Here is a 26,197-nt window from a genome sequence, read left to right as displayed (position 1 = left end):
AAAGCAGCACTTATTCAGTATTTAAAAGCTTTTTTCCCCATTAGAAACCTCCCAGAAAGTATTTGCACAGTAGGACTACCCTAAGTGTGTTGTGGAATGTACAATACAAATGCAGTTGTGTAGCAGATTATTTCTGAAACATGCATTTTTCTTATTCTCGCCTGGACTGGAAGGCTATTTTATACACTCTTCCTTTTAATGTGGTCCTTATTATTTCAGTCAAAGCTAAGAGACAACCAGAATCTTTTCCACAGTGTAAGATGGTTGTTGGGCCTGCCTCCATCTCCAAGACCAAGTCACACTCAAAGCCTGGACGCCCAGATCTCAGAGCTTTATATGGAAACCATGGAGCCAGCAAGTGTAGGAGCCTTTGAACCAGCGTGTATCACACCATGGATTTCCCTCCTGGGAACTACAGAGTGTAGTGTGTGACCAGGCACCTCCATAGTATATCTCATTTCAGCCCAGCTACAAAGTAGAAATTCAAGGTTACTTGCAAACCACTATATTTAATGCAATAAAACATAATGTGGCTCAGTGGATAGAGTGTCAGCCTGCAGACTGAAGGGTCAAGGGTTCAATTCCAGTTGCCGTCTGGATCCCCGGTCCAGGTTGGAGGTTGGGGCACACAAGGATGTTTCTCTCTCTGTATCTCTTCCCCTCCTTTCCACTCTGAAAATCCATGGGAAAAAATCCTCAAGTGAAGATTAACAAAAAACAAGCAAAGAACATGCACAATGTGCTTTTTAATTATAGATTTCACATGATGTGTCTAAATGGATATATATATATAATGTATTTCATCTTTTCAGTGAATTTTAGAATATTACCACTGTGAACTGAAAAAAATAAATCTCTTTCTATAGAACTCCTAAAAAACTTTTATCAAATTAGCTTTTATCAGTCACTCCTCAGGTGTCCTAAGGTTCTCAGCTTCAACCATTTTAGTTGTACATTGGACTTTTATTCTATGTTATATTTCCTCTTATTAAATTATTTATATATTTTATATATTCAACCTGTGTACATGAAAGTGTATGTATTTATATGAATTTATATAAGATAAATCATATTGTATATGTGATTTATATAGATAAACTATATTTAGCATAACATAAACATGTAAAAAATTTTGTACTTTAGTTATAGTGACATATTAAAACATGTTGTCTTTGCTTTTTAGTCACTGATTCTGCCTTTGCTAAAATCTGTTACAAGCAAATTTGAGTGCTGTCCATTTTTTTTACACATTGATAGACTTCTAAAAGTTAGCATATTCTTTAATATGAATTAGCACTTTAAAAAGAATTTAGAGAACTAAGGTAAAGAAAAATGAAATTAACGAAGTAAGCCCTAGCTAGTTTGGCTCAGTGGATAGAGCTTTGACCTGGGGACTGAAGGATCCTGGGTTTGATTTCACTTAAAGGCACATGCCTGGATTGTGGGCTCAATTCCCAATAAGGGGTTGTGCAGGAGGCAGCCGATCAATGATTCTCATCATTGATGTTTCTATCTCTCCCTCTCCCTTCCTCTCTAAAGTCAATAAAAATATATTAAAAACAAATTAATGAAGTAAAAAAAAATAAAACTATATTAAATTCCTTAAACTTAGAAAGTAGTATGTCATTTTTCAAATACTACATAGTAAATTGTTTTATTGCCCTGAGATTTATTATATTCCCATTGGATGTTTGATTTATGCATTAAGATATTTTAGAAATAATATTTTAATTAATATTGATTTACTGATTTTTTAGAGACAGTAATTATTTTCTGTAAGATGCACACATATTTCCTGCCCATAAGAAGGGGAAAACTACTATGAAGTAGAGAAATTGAGGGAAGGAGGCAAGATTAAGTTTTTAAACTTTCATTCACAAATGTGCATTGGCAATGAAAAATATTAAACACATAGAAATACATGAGCATTATTGATGAAATATGTATTATATTTATATATTTTGTGGCTGTGCCTGAATTTCAAAAATAGAAAAGCAATTTTGTTAAATGTTTTAGCATGGTTCTAGATTTTCAAGGTTTGTATACTGTAGAATTTATTTCACCTAATAATTATGTTATCCCCTAAATAGGAGCAGAACTATTAAAATTTAATCAAAATTTCAGGCTGTAGGAGATAAGGCGGGTTATTAGAAATGTACATAATACAGTCTTGAGTCATTTTTTCCCCTATGTTATAAGCAGCGATTCAAGGCTTTCACAGCCATAAGGCCCTGTAATGTTACAAAATCACCAAAGGCTGTTTCCTCTATCTAATGAAAGCAGACTTTTTTTTTTTTCATCCCCAGTGTAGCTTTGTGTATGCATTTCCATAATAGCATGGCATATAGTCTTTTTCTTTCTTTAATATAAATGTTCAATGATAGTTACACCACCGCATGGCTATAAATGGTGGCTTTATAGTGGGGTATGACAAATATATTTAATATATCTATCATATATCTACAAGAAAACCAATATATTGTAGATGGTTGAAAAGAATGAGAATTTATAGAAACTGTTTAGTTCAAATACCACATCATTTTCTTGTTCTGTGAACCCAGGAAAATAGTGAGCTGTATAAAATTATGAACTTTATCAAATACTGAAAGATATTTTCTAAAGGAAAATAAGAAATCATGTGATAAATACCTAGGGAAATATTGTTTTGAAGAAACAAGAAAATATTCACAGGGAAATCAAGATGGCAGAATACCAGGTGGATACTGCACCCCCTCCTGATTCAGTTTTTGAAGATTGTATGCTTCTAGGAATTAGTTAATTTCTTCTAATTTTTTATTTTTGTTTTTGGCATATAGGTGTTAATAATATTTTCTAACAATCCCTTGTATTTCTGTGTAGTCAGTTGTTACTTCTTTTCCATTTCTGATTTTATTTATTTGGGCTCTCTCTCTCTCTCTCTCTCTCTCTCTCTCTCTCTCTCCCTCCCTCGCTCTCTTTTCTTTTTCTTGGTGAGTCTGATTAAAGGTTTGCCAATCTTATTTATCTTTCAAAGAACTACCTCTTGGTTTCATTGATCTTTTGCATATTTTAGAGTCTATTTTATTTATTTCTGTTCTGATCTTTATTATTTCCTATCTTTTACTCACTTTGGGCTTTGTAGTTTTTATCTTAGTTATTTTAAGTTTAAAAAAAGTTAGTTTATTTTAGAGTTTTTCCTGTTTCTTTTTTTTTATATATTTTTTTATTGATTTTTTACAGAGAGAAAGGGAGAGAGATAGAGAGTTAGAAACATCGATGAGAGAGAAACATCGACCAGCTGCCTCCTGCACATGCCCTTGACCGGAATCGAACCTGGGACTCTTCAGTCCGCAGCCCGACGCTCTATCCACTGAGCCAAACCGGTTTCGGCAAATTTTTTCCTGTTTCTTGAGTTATGCTTACAATACCATGAATTTCTCTCTTAGTACTGCTTTCCCTTTGTTCCATAGATTTTGTGTTCTCATTGTCATTTGTTTCAAAGTATCTTTTGATTTCTTCCTTGATCTCATTTTTAACCCACTCATTGTTTAGTGATGTATCTTTTAGCCTCCATGTCTTAGTGTGCTTTTCGGGCCTTTTTCCCCTAGTTTCACACCTTTTATGGTCAGAGTAGATTCTTGACATGATTTCAATCTTCTTAAATTTATTGAGAAGTGTTTTGTATCCTAACATGTGGTTTATCCTATGAAATGTTCATGGTGTCCTTGCCTTGCTGAGGTCTGGGCAGAACCTGGGACAGACTAAGTTATGTGGCTCTAGAATGGGAGTCATTTCTCGATTGCACGCCTGACAGGTGCAGAGCCCTTCCTTCACACAGCCGAATCTTACCCTGTTTGGGGCTGATACACTCCGTGGGCCACATGCTGAATACTTCTGGGACCCCACCCGTTATAAAGTTTTACAGGCACCCAGCAGGAGACATTGAACAGATATATAGTAAGTGCAATTGTGTGGTGTTCATGCTATGATGAGGCTTCTAGCAAATCTTGTCTTTACTTACCAAACTATAATGTGGTTGCACATACAGTATCATTTGAACATTTCATGTAAATAATAAATCATAATTAATGTTAAACGTCACGGTGTAAATTAAATCCTGAAGACTAAAATTGCTAGAATTGGAAGTTGCTACTTTTTTTGCAGTACACATTTTATCAATATGTTACTAGTAGTAATGATATATATTTGATTTATCTCAAATGCAGAGTATATCATGTCAACAGATAGTTGAATCTTTGGCATTTTAGATTTGAATTTTTAAAACTAAGTTTCTGTTATGTTCTATTTCTATCTGAGAAATGATATGTTCTTTTTTCCTTAACCCATTTTTCTTGAAGAGAGTAGATATTCTATCAGTAAGAATGAAAGGCCTTCAGTTTTTATACAGGCAAGATATTGGGCAGAAGGAATCATCTGATCTAAGATATTGTAGTTTTATATGTAAATACACACACACAGAATAATACATTCCTATTTTTTCTCATTTGTCAAAAATGAATGTTGTCTTTTAGGATTTCACCTTTATTAACTAGACATGTGTACATATTTCTTCATGATTTTGTGTTACTCTTTCTAAATACTTGATTTTGCATCTGTTTGATGAGTGCACTGACACCTAGAAGACAGAGAAACCATTTTGAGTGTATGCATACTAATTTTATAAAGTTAAATTTTAAAACACACTTGATTATCTGAGCAGTTCTTGTTGAACCATCTACACTAATAAAAGAGAAACATGCAAATTGGTGTCACTCTGCTACACCCACCAGCCAATCAGGATGAGTATGCAAATTAACCAAAGATGACAGTTAATTTGCATATGCAGGCACGGAGCGAAGACTGAAGGCTCCAGCCCAAGTGAAGACTGAAGACAACTGAGGATGACTGAAGACTGAAGAGGCTTGGCTTCTCCACTGCAGCCAGAGAGAAGTCCTGGGTCCTGGGTCCCAGGTGCTGGAGGAAAACTGATGCCGATAGCCAGGGGAAGGAAGGCCTACTGCACAAATCTCTTCGTGCAACAGGCCTCTAGCTTATTTATGTGATAATGTTTTAGCATAAGAATTCAGCTACTTAGAGCAACATATTGAGCATGAGGTTTAATTTATATCAAATAATTTAAAATATGGATTAATAGAACCATAAACATTATTATATCACTAGTAGCCCGGTGCGTGAAATTTGTGCACATTAAAAGGGAATTAATTGCCCTAACCAGTTTGGCTCAGTGGATAGAGCATCACCCTGTGGACTCAAGGGTCCCAGGTTCAATTCCGGTCAAGGGCATGCACCTTGGTTGTGGGCACATCCCCAGTAAAGAGTGTGCAGGAGGCAGCTGATCAATGTTTCTCTCTCACTGATGTTTCTACCTCTCTATCCCTCTCCCTTCCTCTCTGTAAAAATTCAATAAAATATATTTTTTTAAAAAGGGGAATTAATTAGCAGAGATATTTTAATATTGCTATTTGCCCTTTCTCTATAATAGAAGTGTGAGAGATGAAAGGAAATTAATAAAATGTATATGAAAATAATATATAAACTCATTAATAATTAAACAGTAACAAAAAGAGCTGATTCTGTGAGGAAAGGGGCTCCTTCCTCCCTCCTGTCAGGGTCCAGGGTGCAGGAGAATGGGGTTTCTGACTGGCAGGCCACTTACAGCAAGCTATCCAACAGCAGATTCTGTGAGGAATGGGGTGTCTCTCATTTCTACTGTCAGGGTCTGGTTTGAAGGTCGGCCATGCTCCCTGTTGGGCCAGACCCAGAGTTCTACCATGCCGTGGCCTCCACCTCAGCAACCCAGGACTCACTGCTGCTGGGCATTTCTGGTGCTCTGGCATTTCTGGGGTTCTTCCCTCAGGCCACACACGGGAAACAGCTAGGGAGGGCGCAGGATTCAGTGGGTCCACGCTCTGAGGGTGGGTTTCTGCCTCAAACCCTGCCCTCACTGGAAACAGCTTCAGGAAACAGCTCGGGGGAGGGTGCATCCATTGCCAAGACAACCCCTGCAGGACAGACTTCCTTCCGCTTGGTCACGGTGGTCAGGTCGTGATGAACACCACCCATGGTTTTTATATAAGTAGATCATTAATATAAAACACCTTAAAAATCTATTGAAGTTTTTTTATTAGAGGAAACTATACATAGACTACACTGTATCATTGAGTTAGTGATTCCTGATCACTGAATCAGAAATTATTTATAATTGAATAAATTTACAAATTAAATTTATAATTGAAAGTAATAAGTAAATTTTAAAGGTAGATTCCTAAAGTCATTATAAGGGATTTAAATGTCACTTGGGGCATATTCTCCTGCAATGAGGGGAAGACATTTAAACAGTCCTGGCAGATCAGGTAGCCCTTACTTGAACTATGTTTTGGGCATGGCCTTTTATCTCATGAGCTTGCTCAATACATTGTGAAGAACTCAATAAATAGGAAGACGATCTCTATATTACTCCCAAATAAGCTTACTAGCTTCTAATATTTAATGGATTTGACAACAATAAATGTGGCCTCTCAGTCATATGCCAATAACCACTTCCTATATTCTCTGTGTTTTCTAGTAAAAACATTTACAGACTTTAAACATACCTATCTATAGTCTATGGACTTAGAACTACTTTTATTTTTTTCTCAAAATGTACTATATAGATTGTCAAAGATATGAAATTAGAACATAATGATAATATATGGGGAGGCTATGATAGTAGCATTTTCCATTTTCAATAATTATTTTAGTCAAAGTTAATTTAGAATTCTCAAGGAATTCACATTTTAGAAGACTCCATTATATAAAGAAATTTAGGTTTTTTAATAATTGAAAAAGTTATATCTTGTAAGAAAATATTGCATTTTATTGCAAATTGATATCAGAATTAAAATGAAATGATTACTGTGTATTATCTTTCATAAATATATACCTAATTAATACATAATTATAATTGATATAACTCATAATGAATATTTTTTTAAATTTAATTTAGTTGATAATGAACAAAAAATATTACCCAATTTTCTAAAACTAGGGTCACGCTCATCTCTGAGGATAAAATAGTCATTAAGAAATCACTGTAATGCTTCCTCTATGGATATTTCTTCTTTGTTGAATCCAGGTCAGCATTGATGAGAACATGTTCACAAATGATAGACTCATAATTCTGTTTCATAATTTAGTAACTTAAGTTAAATGTTTGTGTCAAATACACCAAAATCATGACTATTTAGAGAAAGTATGTTATTTACTGTTTTCCAGCATTTATGGACATCCACATTAATTTTTATACAGAAGTATTAGTGCATATAGATATAGTGGTACAATTTAAACTACAATAGCAAGGCGGAAACCATAAACTGATCACTTATATCTCCCTTTCCTGTGCACAGACTGCATTTGCCAGCCCCTTACAGTATGGCCATGTGCCTGAACATGGACTGGGAGCGGAAGTGGTAGTGTATTCTAGGACACTGCAAGTACAATTTTTTACACATGCTTCTCCAGGATCACTTACTCTCAGAAGACTTTCACAATCAGAAGTAGCTTATATCCCTGGTACTTTTACAGTATATATTGCCATCCACCAAGGACCCTGAGAAGTTCTTTACTGTTACAAGTTAAAGAAAAATTTTATACTTTAAGATACTGAAATGAAACTTACATCAAAAAGAAAACCTAATGTAAAATCAGTGGGTATAATGATATTTAAATGGTTTTCTAGAGATTTAAAAGATTTAAGTGCATTTGCTTTGGCTTTTAAAAGTTCTTTTTGTTTATGACAAAGTCAAAGTAAGAGTAGATAAGCCTACTTACTTTCTTTAAGAGGAGTACATTTTCAATGTTTGAAAGCATAGATTTAGAAGTTTTGCAGTCATTGACCACTCTAAACTATAGGATGACAACTCAACTGTCTTAGATTTTAAAAAATTCAGTTACATAATTCAAATCATATTAAAATGTCCAAAGAGATTTAAGATGGGAGCTTAGAAAAATGACTTTTGTTTTGTTTGAATTGTGGAAATATTTATTGTATTTTATTTATTTGGGCATTTTAACGATATTTTGGTACAATATAGGCAAAAAATATTAAGCCTAAAAATTTAGAGCCTAAAAATAAAAAGCTGTAAACTCCTTTGACATCAAATTTTACAAAATTAAAATTTATCAGGTGCAAGGAAACCTACTAGAACATAAAATTTTCAGTCATTTTTATACTAAAATGCCAATTTTTACTAGAGCATATGCTCCTTACTCATTTTACTTTATGACTTCATAAATCTAGCAAATTGTTTATTCAATAGAGGCCCAATGTATGATATTTGTACAAGGGGCTTGGCCCTCACAGCTGTGGTGGTTTGCTTTGGCCCTCTCAGCCCTGGCTTCGTCTGGAAAGTCTTCCAGAAGGACATCCAGAAGGTCATTCGACTGTCAGGTCTAATTAGCATATTACGCTTTTATTATTATAGATTTGTGTTTTTACTTGTTCATTGGCTCTCTTATCCAATAGAGAGAATGGGATTTATAGTCAAAGCACTATACTAATTACTGGGGGCCATTAAGAAATAGTCTTAGACAATAGTGTGATGAAGGTCTGGCATGAAGGCTTAGCTGGGATAAGGGGAATAAAAGCGGAGGGATTGGAGGACATCTGTACTACTGTCAACAATTAAAAAAACAAAAAAGAAAGAAAGAGTTTCATTCATGGCTAGATATTCCAGGTGATCATCTATATATATAAAAGGCTAATATGCAGCCCTCACCAGTTTGGCTCAGTGGATAGAGCATCAGCCTGTGGACTGAGGGGTCACAGGTTCGATTCTGGTCAATGGCATGTACCTTGGTTGCAGGCACATCCCCAGTGGGAGGTCTGCGGGAGGCAGCTGATCGATGTTTCTCTCTCATCAATGTTTCTAATTCTCTATCCTTCTCCCTTCCTCTCTGTAAAAAAAAATCAATGAAATATATATTTTTTTAAAAAGTCTAATATGCAAAGTGTTTTCCTCGGGAGTTTGACTGGGAGACTGGGAGTTTGATCACTCACTATGACATGCCCTGACAACTAGGGGGTGGTGCAGAACAAAGGAAGGCCCCGGACTGCAGCCGGCATCTGGGGAAGTAAGGCCCTGGCTGGCTAGCTGGCAGCCTGAGGGCCCCAATCGGCCCTGATTGCCAGCTAGGCCTACAGACCCTACCCATGCACAAATTTTGTGCATTGGGCCTCTAGTTGTATAATAAGATTAATGCTATATACCAGCCTATAAATAATAGACCATATATAACTACACAATGTTCACTTTTAATCTCTCATTGTCTACCCTGGAAGCTTAAAGGAAATGAGAATGTGGTTGGAGGTGGGTAATATGGTAATTAACTTGAATGATAAGTATGCCCTGGAAACATGCAGATAAACATATGCCTTGAGGTAAAAAGACATGGATTACACACACTATTTGAACAAATGCTCATGCATTTCTAAATTATTAGTCATTTTGAGGAGAGATGGGAAACTAGATGGCATTTTATGTCACATAAAAATTTTTATGTTATAAAACACAATTAGGGTAAGTATATAGATGTATTGTGTGCTGGTCTCTGTGCAGGGCTTTAGGAATTTAATAGAGTAAAATACTAGAGGAGTTTCCATCAGGACAGATCATGAGGTGAACATTGTGAGGAAGAGGGGCAAAATGTAGCAAGAAGATCAAAAGTAACAATGTCATTGAACTTATATTCATTCCATAAGCATATTGATAACTTTTCCATACCCAAGTATATTGCTTTAGTAGTACATTTTAGTGTGGCAATATTTTTTTTTCAAATGTTTCATAAAAATAGATTTCAAATGTTGGAATGAAAATAGGTATTTTTGTTTTCAAATATTTGAAGTAAGAGAGGCTGGGGTTTATAAATTTAAATTATACCACTAGAAAGCTTCCTTCAAATAGTGACACAATTTCCAGATTTATTGCTTGGATTCTGTTCATATTTCTATTCTAAAATTCCATTTACTATGGTTTCAATAAAAATTTAGTTCAAGCTAAAACTTGGTATAGCAAAAATCAGCTCTAGAGCAATGGTTGTTTTTTACCAATTTTCCAGAAGATTGATTTAGATTGTTTTACTAGTATGTTGTATGTCTGTAAAACAACAACAATCAAAAATGATTTACTAGCTTGAGATTTATTCTGTCTTCATGTGTTAATTTCTTCATTTCTAGCCATCCATAATACTATAATGAATAACACAAACTGATGATAATCAGTATTTTATTATACTATCTATAATAATCTATAATAATAAAAACATAATATGCTAATTAGACTGGGCGTCCTTCTGGATGAAGCTGGGGCTGTGAGAGAAGCCCAGGTCCTGGGTACCAGAGGGAAGCCAGTGCTGGCAGCTGGAGGAAGGAAGGCCTACACTTGCATGAATTTTGTGCATTGGGCCTCTGGTTAACAAATAAAATATTTGGGCTATTAAAGAAAATAATACTTCTAGTATAAGAACAAGAGTGGCTAGATTTGTTTATGTTTCCCATTATGTAACATCTAGAGGCATATTTGACATCATAGAAGTAAATATATGATTTGTAAGTTCTAACAAGAGTTAAGTATTGTATCTGTGGCCCATTAGAAGCATTATTAGAGCTTATTTGACTTATTTTTCCCCGATTTATTAAGTTAAAGATATAATTAACAGAAAAATCATTCTAGTGTACCAAACCAAAGCTGACCTCACTGCAGCTTTCATTCTTTGTCCTTTCCTTACCCTTGTAAATAGTAGATATTTCAGCTGGAAAAAAAAAAATAGGAGCTACCATGCCTGACCTGTGGGGATTGGAATGAAAACGGCTCTCTGACATCCCCTGAGAGGTTCCAGATTGCAAGAAGGCAGTTCTCAGGTGACTCACCCCGGAATCAGACTCCCTCATCTCTGGTTCTGGGTGTCTCACCTGAGAACCACAGCTGCCAAATCATTGCAGGTTGGAAGCTCATGAGTTGAGTGTCTTCCCCCTGGTGGTCATTGCACATCATAGCTAACAGTCGAACCACCAGAGGGTCTCCTAGGCTTTTATGTATATACTAGAGGCCCAGTGCATGAATTCATGCACAGGTGGGGTCCCACTGCTGCCATCGCCATGTCCACCAATGCCTGCCATGTTCCATGCTGCCCCCTGATGGTCAGTGCACATAATAGCGAGCTGTTGAACTCCTGGTAGAATGACCACCCAAGGGGACAATTTACATATTAGGCTTTTATTATATAGGATACTAGTGGCCTGGTGCATGAAATTCATACACGGGGGTGGGGATTCCCTCAGCCCAGCCTGCAGCCTCTCCAATTGGGGACTCCTTGTGGTATGTCCAACTGCCAGTTTAGACCCGATCCCACAGATCGGCAGTCAGACATCCCTATCAAAATCTGTGACTGCTGGCTCCTAAGTGCTCATCTGCTTGCTTGCCTGATCGCCCCTAACCCCTCTGCCAGCCTGCCTGATTGACGCTAAACCCTCTATCTGCCTGATTGCCCCTAACCTCTCTGCCTGCCTGCCTGATCGCCCCTAACTGCCCACCCCTGACAGCCTGATCTCGCCCCCAACTGCCCTCCCCTGATGGCCATCTTGTGGCAGCCATCGTTTGTCCACATGGTGGCAGCTATCTTATGTGAGGGTATGACAGTCAATTTGCATATTGCCTCTTTATTATATAGGATATCTCTGTATTTTCCACCAGGTTTCACACATATTATTGTACATATAGATGAACATTAATAATTTATTGGATTAAATTTAATATGTGTATCATTAATCTTTTTTATATAACAATATATATGCCTAATATGCTAAATCCTACTGATCACTATGATGCGCACTGACCGCCAGGGGCCAGATTCTCAATGCAGTAGCTGCTGCACTGCAGTGACTTGGCATGAGTGGTTCTTGGGCGACGCACCCCGAAACCAGAGAGGAGGGAGGCCAATTCCTCATGGGGCTATGCAATTCCACCTTCATCTGTGGGTTATATTGTTGCTGGGGCACTGTCAGCCCAAAATCTGGTTTACTGCAGACTTGCACTTGTGTTCCACACCCTGTAGGGCAACAACTTTGCAGAGTGCTCTCTTGCACTCCGGGACCACTCGGGAGATGTTGGAGAGGCAGATTTGCCTGTATCCCTGAAGGCCAGGCCGAGGTCCCCCACCTGCCAGAAGGACCCTTCTCCTTCTACAAACACTTGGAGGGACTGCAGGAGGTTGGCTCCAGGATGTGTCTGGCCCATCTCTCCCAGTTCCATCCTACTGGCTGCCTTTAATTAATTTCCTTTCAATGTGCACGATTCCATGCAGCGGGTCACTAATTTTACAGAATAAAATCATTTTAGAAAATTACATATACTAAGTGAATATTATATGCTGAATGATCCATCTATATATATAAAGAACCAGGGTTCCTAATGTCCAAAACAACTGAAGGCTCAACCGAAGACCAGGCTGTGTGCACAGCAGACTCTGGTGGGCGGGGACTGGCCAGTGGGCTGAACTGCTGACCTATTGGAGAAAGAGAGAGGTGTTGCTGATCAGAAGCTGATGCGGCTGCTGGTGAGGCCCAGAGAGAGAAGCAGGGTCTGATCTGCAGCCAGAGGCTTCTCTCCCTGTTTCTGTCTCCAGGCCTTGCCAGAAGCCAAGCCTCTCTCTGTCTGATAGGTCAGCAGTTCAGCCCTGGGGGTGACCAGGCCTTCAGGGGAGGGCAGTTAAGGGCAATGAGACCAGAAAGGGAGGCTGTTAGGGGTGACAGGGCTGACAGGGGAGGGCAGTTGGGGGCGATTGGGCCTGAAGGGGAAGAGTTAGATGTCAATAAGGCTGACAGGGGAGTGGCTAGGGGGTGATCAGGCAGGCAGGCAGGTGAGCGGTTGGGAGCCAGCAGTCCTAGATTGTGACTAAACTGGCAGTTGGATGTCCCCTGAGGGGTCCCAGGTTGGAAAGGTTGCAGGTTGGGCTGAGGGACACCCTCTTTCCCCAGTGCATGAATTTCGTGTACTGGGCCTTTAGTCTTATCTAATAAAGAGGGAATATTCTAATTAACCATCATGCCATCACAAAGATGGTGACGCCCACAGGCAATAAAGAGGGAATATGCTAATTGACTGCCATGCCCTCAAAGATGGTGGCACCCACAGCCACAAGATGGTGGTGCCCAGTCCCTTCAGACCCACAGCCGCCAAGGGCCAGCCCGAGGCACAGGCAAGCCTCAGATAGCAGCTGTCCAGATGCCTGTGGCCACCCAAGGCTCAGGTTACCAGGGCCTGCCGAGGCTTACGCTACTAACAGTGGCAGCAGCAGGAGAGGTATGATGGGACTTCACTTTCCCCTGATCAATGGGTAGCATCCTGCCCCTGAGAGCTCCCAGAATGTGAGAGGGGGGTGGCAAAGCTGATGGATCCCCCCTCCAGTGCATGAGTTTTCATTCACCTTGCCTCTAGTAACATTATATTTATTTGGGGAAGTTTTAGGTTAAATGGAGAAAAAATGTGAAAACAATGAGATTGTTACTTGCTGCATTTTAGTAGTCATTTTAAAGTGATTATATCATGAAATATTTTTCTTCTTATTATTTAAGGACTTTAAAATGTAACATGAATTATTACTCACTGAAACCCAATTGAATGATATTTGAAAATGTGGCTAGTAAAAAGTATATCATCACCTTGATAAATGTCATAACTCTATTTTTTAATTTATTTTTCTATTGTCTAAAATTTTACATATGTCTCCTTTCCCCCCAATTGACTCCCCTTGCCCCCGAGCCATTCCCACCAGGAAAAGACCCCACCACTCCAGTGACTGTGTCCATTTGTTATGCTAATATGACTGCATACAAGTCCTTTGGCTGCTCTCTAACGCCCCCTCCCCTGCCATTTCTCTCTGGATGTATTCTTGTTCATCAAATTATGTTGATCATTATGTCCCACATATGAGTGAGATCATACAATATTTATCTTTCTCCACTGGCTTATTTTGCCTAGCATAATGCTCTCCAGTTCCATCCATTCTGTTGCAAATGGTAAAAGCTCCTTCTTTTTATAGCAATGTAGTATTCCATTGCGTAGATGTACCACAGTTTTCTAATCCACTCATCTGCTGATGGGCACATAGGCTGTTTTCAAATCTTACCTATTGTAAATTGTGCTGCTATGAACATAGAGGTGCATATATCCTTTCTTATTGGTGTTTCTGATTTCTTGGGAGATAGTCCAAGAAGTGGGATTACTGGTCAAATAGGAGTTCCATTTTTAACTTTTTGAAGAAACTCAGTACTGTCTTCCACAGTGGCTGCACCAATCTGCATTCCCACTATCAGTTGCATAAGGGTTCTGTGCAGAAGCTTTTTATTTTGATGCAGTCCTATTTGTTTATTTTCTACTTAGTCTCCATTGCCCTAGGAGCTGTGTCTGTAAAGATATTGCTACAACATATGTTTGCTATTTTGCTGCCTATGGAGTCTTGTAGGATTTTTATGGTTTCCTGTCTTATATTCAAGTCCTTTATCCATTTTGAATTTGTTTTTGTGTATGGTGTAAGTTGTTGCTCTAGTTTCATTTTTTTGGCATGTATCTGACCAAATTTTCTAGCACCATTTATTAAAGAGACTGTTTTGACTCCATTGTATGCTCTTGTTTCCTTTGTCAAATATTAACTGAGCATAATGTCTTGGGTCGATTTCTGGGTTCTCTATTCTGTTCCATTGGTCTATATGTCTTTTCCTTTGCCAGTACCAGGCAGTTCTGAGAACTGTAGCTTGGTAATGTAGCTTGATATCTGGTAGTGTGGTCCCTCCAACTTTGTTCTTCTTTCTCAGGATTGCCGTGGCTATTCAGGGTCACTTTTTATTCTAGATATATTTTTGGAGAGTTTGTTCTAGATCTTTGGAATATGTTGTTGGTATTTTAATGGGGATTGTATTGAATCTGTAGATTGCTTTGGGTACAATGGATATTTTAATGATGTTGATTCTACCAATCCATGAACATGGTATGTTCTTCCATTTGCTTATGTCTTTCCATATCTATTCTATCTCTTTTTTCAATGTCCTATACTTTTCTGAGTACAGGTCTTTTACATCCTTAGTGAAGTTTATTCCTAGGTTACTTACATTTTTTGGTAAATAGGATTTTGTTTTGTTTTCATTTCTCTATCTGAGAATTAATTATTGGTGTATGAAAAGGCCATAGATTTCAGTGTGTTAATTTGATTGCTGCTTCAATTTCTTCGATAGTTATTGGCCTATTTAGGTTTTTGATTCTTCTTGATTGAACTTTGGGAGCTTGTATTTTTTTAAGAATGTCGATTTCATCTAGGTTGTCCATTTTGTAAAAATAGAGTTGTTCATTATATTTTTTCATAATTGTTTGTATTTCTATGGGATGGGTTGTTACTCCACCTCTTTCATTTCTGACTTTGTTTATTTGGGTCCTATCTCTTTGCTTCTTGGTGAGCCTGGCTAGAGGTTTATTAATCTTATTTATCCTTTCAAAGAACTGGCTATTGGTTTGTTGAACTTTTTTGTCTCTATTTCGTTTATCTCCACTCAGATCTTTATTATTTCCTTTCCTCTGCTTACATTGGCCTGTTCTTGTTGCTCTCTTTCTAACTCTTTGAATTGTAGGGTTAGATAATTTATCACAATTTTTTTTTTTGTTTTTTTGATATAGGCCTGTAGAGCTATGAACTTCCCTCTCAATACTGTTTTCACTGTGTCCCATAGATCTGGGATTGTTGTATTTTTATTGTCATTTGTTGTCATGATGTTTTTTATTTCTTCTTTGTTCTCTTTGGTAACCCAATTATTGTTTAACAGCATGCTATTTAGCCTCCAGGTGTTTGTTTTTTATTGTTTTTATTGTTGATTTCTAGTCTTATGCCATTGTGATCTGAGAATATGCTTGATATGATTTCTATCTTCTTGAATTTGTAGAGACTTTTCCTTTTTACCAATATATAGTCTATCTTTGAAAATTACCCATGTGCACTTGAGAAGAATATATATTCTGTTTGCTTTGGGGTGAAATGTTCTTAACATGTCAATTAAGTCCATCTGATCTAGTGAGTCATTTAGGATTGATATATCTTTGCTAATTCTTTGTTTAGAGGATTTGTACAGTGGTGCTGGTGGGGTATTAAAGTCCCCTACTATGACTTGAATCACTGTCAATCTCTCCCTTGATATCTTCCAGAAGTTTTTTTTTGTTTTTTGTTTTTTGCTTTTTTGTTTTTTTTTGTTAATGTGTTTGGGTGTTCCTGTATTAGGTGCATATATGTTTGCCAGAGTTATGTCTTCTTATTGAATTGCTCTCTTTAGTATTGTGTAGTGGCCTTTCTTATCTCTTGTTATGTCCTTCACTTTGAGGTTTAATTTCTCAGATATAAGTTTTGCTACCACACCTTTTTTTTTTTATTTCCATTCACCTGAAAAACCTTTTTCCCATCCCTTCACCATCAGTCTTTGTGATTCCTTTGTTCTGAGATGAATCTGCTGCAGACAGGAGATATATGGGTCGTGTTTTCTTACCCATTCAGTAACCCTATGTCTTTCTAATGGGGCATTTAATCCATTTAAATTTAAAGTTATTATTTATAGGTACTTATTTGTCACCATTTTTATTCTTTATACCTGTGTTCCTTCTCCTCTTCCTATTTCTTTTTTGTACAGCGTACACTTTAGCATTTCTTGCATTGCTGGTTTAATGGTAATAAACTCCTTTAGTCATTTTTTTGTCTGTGAAGCTCCTGATTTCTACCTCAACTTTGCTTGAGATAGCCTTGCTGGGTACAGTATTCTTGGATTCAGACGCTTGCTTTTGATGACTTTGTATATTTCATTCAATTCTCTTCTGGTCTGATGTTTTTGTGTTGAGAAATCAGTTGGTAGTCTGATGGGAGATGCTTTGTAGGTAACATTCTGTTTCTCTCTGGAAGCCTTTAAAATTCTTACTTTGTCATTGGTGTTTGCCAATTTAATTATAATGTATCTTGGTGTCCGTCTTTTGGGGTTCATCTTGTTTGGGACTCTGTGAGCTTCTTGGACTTGTGTGAGTTTTTTCTTCCCTATATCAGATAAGTTTTCTGTAATCATTTCTTCAAACAGGTTTTCTATTCCTTCTTCAGTTTCCTCTCTTTCTGGGATCCCTATAATGCAGATGTTGCTTCATTTCTTGTTGTCTCAAATTTCCCTTCAGCTCTCCTCTTGTTTTTTAAGGTTTTTTTTGTTTGTTGTTTGTTTGTTTCTAGTTGCTTCTTTGCATGAGTATTTTTTTCCTATCTTGTCTTCTAACTCACTGATGAGGTCCTCCACTTCTTCTGTTGGTGCTTCCTATTGAGTTCTTTATTGCAGTAATATCATTTTTTTTTATTTCTTTTTGGTCCTTCATTTCTTTTTGTTCTTACATATACTGTTGAATTTGTCTTCCTTCTGTTTCAGCGTCCCTATAACCATTGCTCTGAATTCTTTCTCTGACATATTGCTTGTTTTCATTTCATTTGCTTCCTTTTCTGGTGATTCCTTCTTTTCTTTTGTATGCAGGCTGTTTTCTTTGTCTCCCCATGATCGCTCCTCTCAGGATGTCTGGTTATGTAGCTCTCTCTTCCCTGCATTGACTTAAAGGCACAAAATACAACAAGACAAGACACAACTCACAGGGCACTGAACATAAATGTATTCATGATACTAATCACCCAAAATAAAGGTGACTACCATAGAAAATATAATTAGGGGATAGAAAAGAGTACAAAAATTATATTGATAAAAGGAAAAAAATTAAGATAATAAAGAAAGAGAAAAAAAAAGAAGGGGGGGAAATATATGTATATGAAGAGAAAACTCTTATATATTCACTTTATTTAATCTGTCTATCTATGTGTCTGAGTACTAGTGGAGAAGGAGAACAGAGAGTAGATAAGCCTGAGTTGGCGATTGGAATTATTTAAGCTATTAGTAGAAGAAGATAACAACCAAGAAGAGGAAAAACAGAAGCAAAAAAAAATGAAAAAACAAAAACAAACTAACAAACAATCAAACAAACAACAACAGGACAGAAAGAAAGAATAAGGGTAAAAAAGGAAGAAAAAATTTGAATAGTGAAGAAAGAGAAGAGGGCATTATGCAGGGACTTGGATCAGGGGAGAGGAAATTAGATATATGATTAATATCAATTTTTAACAGGGTGTGAAAAGAAAGGATAGAGGAAAACTAAAGCAGAAACATGGTAAGAGAAACAGGACGAAAAAAGGGAAAAGTGAGGAAGAGAGTGTTGGCCTAGAGGAAAAATTGAGATAGAGTAAAATAATGCTAAAATAAAAAATAAAAATAGAATGTAGAACACTAATCCTGAAATAGAATAAAATAAAGAAAAAATAAAATAAAACTTTAAAAAGTTAAAATAATAGTAGCAGTAATAATAATTAAAATCTTACCTAATAATAGACAAACATGTAAATTAACTGCCCCCTGCTACACTCACCAGCCAATCAGGAGAGTATTCAAATTAATCCAACAAAGATGGCGGTTAATTTGCATACATAGGGGCAAAGTGGCTGAGCAAAGACTGAAGGCTCCGGCCGGAGGGAAGCCCTGGGTCCCGATTGCTGGAGGAAAACCAGTGCTGGCAGCCAGGGGTATGGAATGCCTATTGCCCAAATCTCTTTGTGCAATGGACCTCTAGTATAATAATAAACAATGTTAAATCAAGTGAGAGAAAAAAAATTCAGTTTCTTAAGTAAAAGATAAAAAATAAAAAAGTGAAGTAGTGAAGGTTGTTCATTTTTTCTACTGTTCTGCTTGGCATGTCTGTTTCCTGTCAGGTAGACAACACAGTATTGAAGTTTCCTGCGATCCACTGCTCCTCTGTGTCGCAACCCTTTTTTCAAGCAGGCGGGATCTCTCTGCTCACTTTGTTTCTCAGCCTGCCTTTAGTTGTATTTACACAAGAGTCAATTTCTGACACAACCCCTGGGTGGCAGTGTTTCTGTATTAATATATGGGGCTAAAAGGCCCCTCTACCCAGTGTTTAGATTCTTTTTTCCCTGCAGCACTTAATACTGGGTTGGGGGTGTTGACTTCCCCAGAGCTGGTTTCCTGTTCATCTCTCCCCACTCTGATCCCCAGTTTCCACAAATACAACTTTCCCCTGCAATCTCTGTGAGTGTTTTTAATTGGAAGATCCAATGTACTGGACTTAGCAAGCAAAAGCAAGGAGGTAAAAAGAGAAAAAACAAAGGAAGCGTGCCGACTCTCATCTTTTTCCCCCCTGGACATTGTGGCTGCAGGGTTCCTGGAGGTATCTGAGGTCTCCCTGATTGAAGGTAAGGCTGGGATTCTGATCACAGCGTCTCCCCTTCAAGATGGCATGGTTTCTCCCACAGAGCCAGCCACTCTGGGAGAGATTTCAGCAGCAGTAGAGTCTGCCTGCCAGGGAGGCTGCCTTTCTGGGCCCAGTCCAAATGTGGGCTAATGTCTAGAGTCCCCTTCTTCCAGCTGATCTGTGGACCCTCTTCCACATTTGAGTGCTACCCTGAAGACAACAGCTGCGGATTTTGTGGGGTGCAGCCTTCCTCTGAGACTGTAGTCCAGCCGTGGGCAAACTACAGCCTGCGGGCTGGATCCAGCCCGTTTGAAATGAATAAAACTAAAAAAAAAAAGACCATACCCTTTTATGTAATGATGTTTACTTTGAATTTATATTAGTTCACACAAACACTCTATCAATGCTTTTGTTCCGGCCCTCTGGTCCAGTTTAAGAACCCACTGTGGCCCTCGAGTCAAAACGTTTGCCCAACCCTGGGTGTGTATAGAAAAGAGAAAGATTATATGTTAAATGAAATCATGTAAGAAGAGAAATAAAATTAGAAGCCTGGATCCCAGATCTTACCTTTCTCCAAGCCAGTGGTTCTCAACCTTGCCTGCACATTAGAATCACCTAGGAATCTTTCTAAAATCCTGATTTCTGGGCCTCATCCTCAGGAAATTCTATATTTTTGTTACTAATGTTGTGGCTCCATCCCATAACAAAGAAACATAATTTCTGAAGGATGAGGCCCAGAAATCAGGATTTTAAAAAGATTCCCAGGTGACTCTAATGTGCAGCCAAGGTTGAGAACCACTGCTCCAGGTGATATCTGACCTTTCTGTCCACAAATTGCATCGCCAGCTGTCTTTAATTCACCAATTATGGGTGGATGTTGTTCGATTCAGCTGTTCCTTCTATCTGCTCTGTGAGAAGGTGCAGGGCCCATCCGTGGATTCAGCACCGCTTTGTCTCCTCCTTGAGAGACTTTTTAGGCACCCGTGGTTGGGGAGGCTGGAGTCCCGGTGTTTGTGGGTTCGCAGCTGAGGCAGCTGGTCCCTGGACATTGTGGCTGCAGGGTTCCTGGAGGTATCTGAGGTCTCCCTGATTGAAGGTAAGGCTGGGATTCTGATCACAGCGTCTCCTTTTCAAGATGGCATGGTTTCTCCCACAGAGCCAGCCACTCTGGGAGAGATTTCAGCAGCAGTAGAGTCTGCCTGCCAGGGGAGCCTGGTCCGCCAGTTCCCAACAGTCCTGTGGAATATAGCTGTCCCTCACTCACAAATACAGACACTCCCTGCACGTCCACACACTCTCATTCTCTCACTCACACAATATCTTGCAGCCTGTTGTCCTGTCAGCAACCATCTTGGCTCTCTCCATCCTAACTCTTAAGAAATAAAAACTATATTTAAAACAAGCTATGTACACATTGCTATTGGATTCTTAAATGAATAATGCCAGATAAATTCAGTAGTACTAATATCATTAAGCTCATTGGTTTAAAAGTAATTAATATAAAATTTATTAATTATGCCAGTAACTTCTGTTAGAAATAATTATAAAGTGTAACTAAAATCCTCCAAGTAATTTTCTTAGGAATTTTTATTTTACATTGCACAAATCCCAAATATGCACTTGTATAATTCATAAACCATTTAGAACCAGTGGCATATTAAAAAAATATTTTTTGTCCAAAGTTAAGTACTGTTTAATAGGTTCTTGCTCATTGGTCCACACTTCTTATTTGCAGTTAAGGTTAAATCCTCCAGAACTCAATTTTGAATCTGTTAAATCACCTCACCAATGGGTGGCAGGCACCTAATACTTGATCAGGCATGACCTCAGAGTAGCCTACTTACCCTATTAGCTCATTTTTAATCTCCATGATGTGTGAGCAATTTCAATCCTTTATAATACATCTTCATTTATTTTTTTATGTTTTTAATTCTAGTATTTTTCTTCAGTTATCCTATATAATAAAAGGCTAATATGCAAATCAACCAAACTGCAGAATGACTGGTTGCTATGACATGCACTGACCACCAGAGAGCAGACGCTCAACACAGGAGCTGCCCCCTGGTGCTCAGTGTGCTCCCACAGGGGGAGTGCAGCTCAGCCAGAAGCCCTGAACTGGGTTCATGGCTGGTGAGTGCAGCAGCAGTGGTGGGAGCCTCTCCCACCTCTGAGGCAGCACTAAGGATCCCTTGGTGGATGTCAGACTGCTGGCTAAGGGGAGTGGGCCTAAGACATCAGTTGGAGATTCGCCAAGGGCTCCCGGACTCTGCTGGCTAAGGGGAGTGGGCCTAAGACATCAGTTGGACATTCGCCAAGGGCTCCCGGACTGCAAGAGGGCACAGGCTGGGCTGAGGGACACCCCCAACCCCCAACCCTGAGTGCACGAATGTTGTGCACCAGGCCTCTAGTTCCTGACAGAATTGTCAAAATCTTTATTTTCAATTAAATCTTTTAGTGTTTATTTCATTTTTTTAAATATATATTTTTTTGGTTTCAGAGAGGAAGGGACAGAGAAGGAGAGATAGAAACATAAATGATGAAAGAGTATCATTGTTCTGCTGCCTCCTGCATGTCCCCCAATGCGGACTGAGTGTGTAACCTAGATATGTGCCCTGACCAAGAATCAAACCACACTTCCTGGTTCATACGTCAATACTCAACCACTTAGCCACATCAGTTGGACTGAGTGTTTCTTTTTTAAAAAAGATATTTAAATAATGAGGAACATTCCATGTTCTCAAATAATGTTTTAAAGATTAAATTCACTGCCACTGAAAATATTATAATCCTTTATTTAGGTTCATTATATATTTGAGACTTACTGTCTAGAAGTTAAATAATATAAATCGTCTCTGTTGAATTATTACCTTTTGTTTTTTTTGGAACCTGTAAGATAGCATGACGGTAGTTTCAGAGATCACTCATTCAGTGTTTCAAACCATTTCCGAAAGAACTATTACTTTGTTAAAAATTTTTGTAGCATAATATTTCTAACTGTTTTATGCTCAACTGTTTCTAAATGGGACACCATTTTCTTCTTCTTCTCCTTTTTTTTTTTCCTTCTCTCCCGTGGGGATGCCTGTGGAGATATATCGAAGAGGACTTCCTCGTTCTGTTCTTTTTCCCTCTGCTCTTATCATGTACAGAGTTTGGCTCTCAGTTTCAATTCAATAGCCATTCATGGAATACCCCCTGTACAGATAGTGATGGGGCAGGATGCTAGATGAGCGAGACAAGGATCATGCTCACAGGAAACCCACTGAGTTATATTATATCTCTTTTTGAACTATTCTAGGTTTTCCGGTATTCTTTCATACTTGAAATGCTATGATAAAGTGAACTGCAGATGACATCATAAATATTTACAAACTGGAAAAAATGAATGTTGTAAATGTAAGATTTGTTTAAAATGTTCATTTAAGCAGCTTTTTTGTTGTGGCAACTGAATTACCAAAGATAGTTACATAATAAATAATCATTTATTATTATAAAAACAATACCAATTGTGTCAGTTTCTTGATTTGGGGGAATATGTTTTTAGGTTTTAGATATATATTCATATATTTCAGTTTACTAAATTAACAATTAGCAGACTGAGGTGCATAATATTTAAGTGACTTGCCTAGATTTACATGGTTAATCACTAATAGAGTTTATATAAAAGTGCAGGTATTCTGCCTTTCAGAGCCCACTCCTTTTAGTTAAGGCTGGGAGCAGTCATAAAACAACTCAAAATATTATCTGATTATGTAAACTTCATCAATTGAGACATTTCAGGCACTAAAATATTTAGGATCTCATAAGGATTCCAAACTAAAAATGTTTTTTTTAATATCATTATATATTTATTTTAAGGTACTTTACAAACTTGATATTATTCAATTCTTATCATATTCCAAATATGGAAATGAATCAAACATTATTATCCACAGAAAATTTGACCTCATATAAATACCTAGAGCAGATCATTTAATTCAAAAGTCAGTTCTTTTAGCTTTACTCAATGAAAATGATGTAAATGTAAAAATTTTATTTGTATGTACTGAGTAATTCAGTTTGTCTTTAGTGATGTTATACAATTTCCACAAAATAAACCGAGGAAAAAAGAGTTAAGTTTATTTTGTGAAAATTCACTAACACTGAAAGTTCTATCTCTTTGTCAGTGGGGCCTGTGTTAGAGGAAATGAAATTGAACACAGTGGGTGAGTAACATGTTTTACCCATACAGTATCATGGCAGGAGCCTGAGGTTTTCCCTTTTGGTGACCTCTTTTATAAAAACCAATAACTTGTGATAAATATTTTTTAAAAAATAAATCATAGTTTTGAAAAGTAGTTGAAATAGCATGAAGTCCTATTGGGGAAATGACAAATCTGTGCCCCACTGTTTTCCTATAGCATCTGAACAAGGCATATATATATTTGGACATGTAGGAGATAGAACACAAATAAACATTTTTGAAAATGCTTGTGTATCTTAATGGAATTGCAAACACAATCATGATCAAAGTTGCCTTATATTTTATATTCAATAAAAATCAGTTTTAAAAATATTTGCAATATGTCTCATTATGAAATTAGAGTCAACAGAGAATGGTAGCAGAGGGACTATAATCATAACGTATGTGTTATTTGAGTGTGTGGGAGGATGGTTTTTAAAAATACATTAAAGATCATGAAAATTTAGAATTTCCCCAAATCTTAATATTTTATAATGCCTACTCTCTCAGAAAGCACACAGGGAAGCTTCAGTAATTTAAGGCTTTATGGCACTTGGGATCTCTCTCTTCTTGGATGGCAAATGCGTACAATGAATTTTAAGTTTTGATATCCTCATAATTCCCCATACTTGATAAAATGATTGTAAACATATCTTAATTGTGTTTTTATTGTAGATTCATATATAATTGTAAGAATAACTCAAAGAAATCTCATATACTCTTCAGTGAAATAACATACTGCAAAGATCATCACAATTAGGGAATTGACAATAATATAATTCACCAGTCTTATTTGGATTTCATCAGTTTTATATGTACTCGTGTGTGTGTGTGTGTGTGTGTGTATCTCCATGCATTTTATTACATGTGTAGACTCATGTATCCATAGCCATTGTCAAGATACAAAATACTTTCATCACTACAGGCATTCCTTGTGCTGTTTTGTTTTGTTTTTTTATGAATTTATTGGAGTAACATTGGTTAATAAAATTATACAGGTTTCAAGTATACAACTCTATAATACATCATCTGTATATTTTATTTTGTGTTCACCAAATCAAGTCTCCTTCCATCACCATTTATCCCCCATTTACATTCTTCTACCTCTCTTAGCTATACTGTTCCCTCTGGCAATCATCATGATATGTCTTATGCTTTGTGAAATAAGCCAGTCAATGAAAGTCAAGTACCATATGATTTCACTTGTGTGGAATCTAATGAAAAAAACAAAACAAAAAACTAACAAAGTGGAAACAGACATGGATACAGCAAACATACTGACAGCTGTCAAAGGGGACTAGGTTGGGGTCTGGATGAGAAGGGAGAAAGGATTAAGCCAAGAAAAAAAAAAGGACTATGTGCTGTTCTTTTATAACCATACTAGAGGCCCAGTGCATGAAATTAGTGTACTCAGGGGTCCCCCCCAGCCTTGCCAGTGCCCTGTCACAGTGCGGGAGCCCCACAATCAATCGCCCCATAGAGGTAGGCCCCACCCACACATCCAGGGCTCCTCAATGGATTGCCCCAAAGAGGTAGGCTGGAGCCAGGGGTCACGCCTCCAGGCCACACGGAGCCAAGAAGTGGAAGCCCAGGACCCCAGGCAGGCCTCACCATGCAGAGCCAGGAGGAGGTGGGACCCCCAAGCAGACCTCACCACACAGAGCCCGGGGACCCCTAGGCAGGTTTTGCTGGACCCCAAGTCAGGCCTCATGTACCTGGGGGACCTGCCTCCTCCTGTCTCTGAGCATGTTCCCAGGCAGGCTCAGTTCTGTGCACACAGTGTCAAGCCCAGCCCTGCCCACCTGCCAGTGACTGCTGTGCATGCAGCCATCTTGTGATGGTATTAGGGCATCATGGCATGATGACCACTTAGGCTTTTATTAATAAGTACTAGAGGACTTGTGCACAAAATTCATGCACTTGGTGGAGTCCCTCAGCCCGGCCTGCACCCTCTCATAGACTGAGATCCCTTGGGGGATGTCTGACTGATGGCTTCGGCCCGCTTTCCATGGGGAGTGGGCCTAAGCCATCAGTTGGACAACTTTAGTGCTGCCACTACACTTGCCAGCCATGAGCCTGGCTTCTGGCTGAACAGTGCTTTCCCTGTGGGAGCACACTGACCACCAGGGAGCAGCTCCTGAGTTGAGCATCTGCCCTCTGTTGGTCAGTGTGTGTCATAGTGACTGATTATTCTGCAGTTTGGTCAATTTGCATATTACCCTTTTATTATATAGGATTCATTTCCCTCCTACTCCTCTTCACTACTTACTATCCTTGTCCTTTGGTAACTACTAATTTCTTCTTAATCTCTATAATTTATTTAAATCACCGAAACCGTTTTGGCTCAGTGGATGGAGCGTTGACCTGCAGACTGAAAGGTCCCAGGTTTGATTCCAGTCAAGGGCATGTACCCTGGTTGCGGGCGGAGGCAGCTGATCAATGTTTCTCTCTTATCGATGTTCCTAACTCTCTGTCCCTCTCCCCTCCTCTCTGTAAAAAATTAATTTAAAAAAAAGTAGCTTCAGTAGCAAAAACATAGTTGGCAAGATCAAGATTACAGGGAAAATGGGGCAAGAAACAAAATGATTAACAGTGGCATTAAATAGTTAAGAACAACAGAAAATAAATGTTC

The 26,197-nt window shown here is 38.0% G+C and overlaps 1 protein-coding gene and 1 long non-coding RNA gene across 3 annotated transcripts in view; one reads left to right on the top strand and one right to left on the bottom strand.

Moving 5' to 3' along the window:
- LOC107183860 overlaps window positions 1–13,307 on the bottom strand; it is a 14,213-nt gene extending 906 nt beyond the window's left edge. The window contains exons 1-2 of the long non-coding RNA XR_001514664.1: window positions 13,274–13,307; window positions 3,785–3,786 (exon numbers count right to left, since the gene is read on the bottom strand). This is a non-coding gene — a long non-coding RNA (uncharacterized LOC107183860). The remainder of the gene's footprint in view (window positions 1–3,784; window positions 3,787–13,273) is intronic.
- Window positions 1–26,197, top strand: part of CADM2 (cell adhesion molecule 2) — a 1,222,723-nt gene that overhangs the window by 1,005,299 nt on the left and 191,227 nt on the right. The gene's annotated exons all lie outside the window — the stretch shown is intronic.

Source organism: Myotis davidii, unplaced genomic scaffold (genome assembly GCF_000327345.1).
Source record: "Myotis davidii unplaced genomic scaffold, ASM32734v1 scaffold42, whole genome shotgun sequence".
NCBI lineage: Eukaryota > Metazoa > Chordata > Mammalia > Chiroptera > Vespertilionidae > Myotis > Myotis davidii.
The sequence above is the reverse complement of the archived record's forward strand: the minus strand, read 5'-3'. Positions and strand labels throughout refer to the sequence as shown.